Below are 2,829 nucleotides of genomic sequence, written 5' to 3'. Positions count from 1 at the left end.
ATATTTATTACAAGGCCAAAGACATTATTACATAAGTATATATTTCATCTCTAGAATGCTATTTTAGACACAATCTAACTTTTAAGACATAAATAATTTCCCCAAAGATAAAGGTATTACAACTACAAATTTGAATCAATCAGCACTACTATTCAGCCAGAAGGTTTCTCCTCAGAAGCAAGCATCCAAAAGGCAACAGCAGCAAAGTGCCGCCAAGCTGCAGAGGCAAAAATAAACAACTTCGTAAGTTATGCTGCACGTTTGTCTTTTTACTATAATGTTAAAAATTAAATTTATGTTCAAAATTAGGTCACTCTCAAATAAAATCAAATATATAGATTTTTAAATCTTTTTCCTGCTTCTGAATATCTAAAATCTGATTTACATGGTATCACAATTATAGCAAATAACGTTGTTTCCGTATAATTAAGGGAATTAAGGCATTCCAATTCAAGAGAATATAATCTAAATGAAAATAACTATGCTAGGACCCATCACCAAAAGGAATATCACTCCTACAAGGCAACTGTAAACTCTCTTGTGCCAAAAGTAAAATATTCTAGATATTGCAAAAAAAAAAGTTGTATTTTACAAAAACTTTCATCGTTTTGAAAACCCAAAATCACCAAAGAAATCCCACACCACAAAAATTCAAAAACATGAGAAAAGGAAGTGTTCTTTTTTTTTTTTTGTTCTGGCACAAAATTTACAAATTCCTGAAAAAAATAAAATGGCATTAAAATCAAATCTTTTTATGTAACAACTATCCAAAATTATTTACATGCAACAAACACGGAGACATCTAACACTAAAATCTCGTTCATTTCATCGATTTAAATTTAAAATTTGAGTTTTATTACAGTAAAAAACTTTAAAAAATAATCACATTTAATTTTTTTTGTTAGAATAAAAAATTTTAATATAAAATTATATCTCAATTCAAATTAAAAATTCGGGTTATAAAACAGCACGATTTCATTGTCAGCAACAAATAAGAATAAGAACAACAATAATATTAATAAAATAAAAAGAGTTAAAAAAAAAACACACCAACCTTTTTCAATGCAACCAGTGTCTGATCTCTCTCTCCTAGGAGGTTGGGCATAATATCCATCTTGAGGATAACCCTGAGGAGGATAGGGATATCCTTGAGCCGGGTAACCCGTTTGAGGGTAGGCGTCCTTTGTAGGGTAACCTTTACAAAAATAAAAAAATAAAAAAATAAAAACAAAACAAAAATAAGGGGAAAAAAAAAAAAGAAAAACAAAACAGCTGTTATGAAACCCAGAAAAACCAAAGAAAGCAAAATTGAAGAAACATCAGAGAGCCAAATAAGGTACCTTGAGGAGGAGGAACACCGACAGGATGTTGCTGTTACCCCTCTTCTTTTTTTTTTTTTTTTTTTTTTTTTTGTCTTCTCTGAAGAAGAGGTCAGAAACCGATAAAACTTTCCTGTTTCGAAGATTTTGAGAGCAGAAATGAGAATTGGGTTTTTGATTGAAAAAGAAGCTAATAAAAAACGATATGAAGACTTCAAGATTGGTTTCTTATTTATATATTGAGGTATGAGAGAATTAAAAGGCGGCTAAAATGTCGATTCTAAGTAACAATACACCAAAAAAAAAAAAAGAGAAAATGAAAATGAAGCTTCCGAAATAATATGCTAGAATGACTTTTTAATAAAATAAAATTAATAAAATGATTTTTTTTATTTTTTATAAAAAAAAATATTTACTCATTTTTTATAAGATGAGGTCATTTTATAAATAAAAATTTTAAAAAAATTATTTTATTAATAAAATTTTTTAAAAGAGTTATTTTTACAAAAGAGAACGAACCCAACAAAACTAGAGGAACCGACTGTTGAGGGGCACAATTGTGAGACGCTGGCTCCACACACAAAAAGAGGGAGATAAAGCCTTCCCTATTAAGAGAGAGAATCTTCCATCACCATGCTTTTGCATAAATATCAACCCTGTCACCTTTTCTTTTCCCTAAAATTTTGTTACTTTTTCTTTTCCTTAAAATTTTATTCTCTGTTATTTTATAATTTTTATATTGCCGTGTTAAAATTAAATTTAATTAAAATTATATTAAATTAAAAAAATATAAAATTAACTATTTATCTAAAATTTTGTTACTTTTTCTTTTCCTTAAAATTTTATTCTCTGTTATTTTATAATTTTTATATTGCCGTGTTAAAATTAAATTTAATTAAAATTATATTAAATTAAAAAAATATAAAATTAACTATTTATAATACATATCTGATAATTAAAAATAAAATATTATTTGTAATTTTTTTTTCTAATCTTATTAAAAATATATGTAACATGAAATAATTTAATTAACCTGATTACTTTTATTTTTTTACATGTCAGTATTAGTATCATGTTACGTTTTTTCATGTAAAAAATAATACAACTTATTTTTTTTTTTAGGAAGCGGATGTTTTACATATTTTTGTAATCTCATTTTATTTTAATCAGATTAAACGATCAAAAAACTTATTCTATCAATAGGACGGCCAACCAAACACAGACTCTACTTTTTAATGTTTCATCTAAAATTTTATGTAACTGCTTCTTACTGAGTTGATCATATCTACAAATCTAAATATAAGCACGTACAAAATAAAGATGTTTCAACTTTTTGAAGAAAAATGATTTCGCCTAAAAACTAAAAATGAGTTTAAAATGTTGCCACAGTGCAACTCCTCAAAAAAAAATAGGGCATATATTTTAAATGCAACATTAAAGAAACTCCTTTAAAAAAAAAAAAAAAAAAAAAGGGGGGACCCACCCAATTTTTTTAAGGTTTGAAAAATAT

Source organism: Morus notabilis, unplaced genomic scaffold (genome assembly GCF_000414095.1).
Source record: "Morus notabilis unplaced genomic scaffold, ASM41409v2 Scaffold29, whole genome shotgun sequence".
In the NCBI taxonomy this organism is placed as follows: domain Eukaryota; kingdom Viridiplantae; phylum Streptophyta; class Magnoliopsida; order Rosales; family Moraceae; genus Morus; species Morus notabilis.
Note: the sequence above shows the minus strand (reverse complement) of the source record.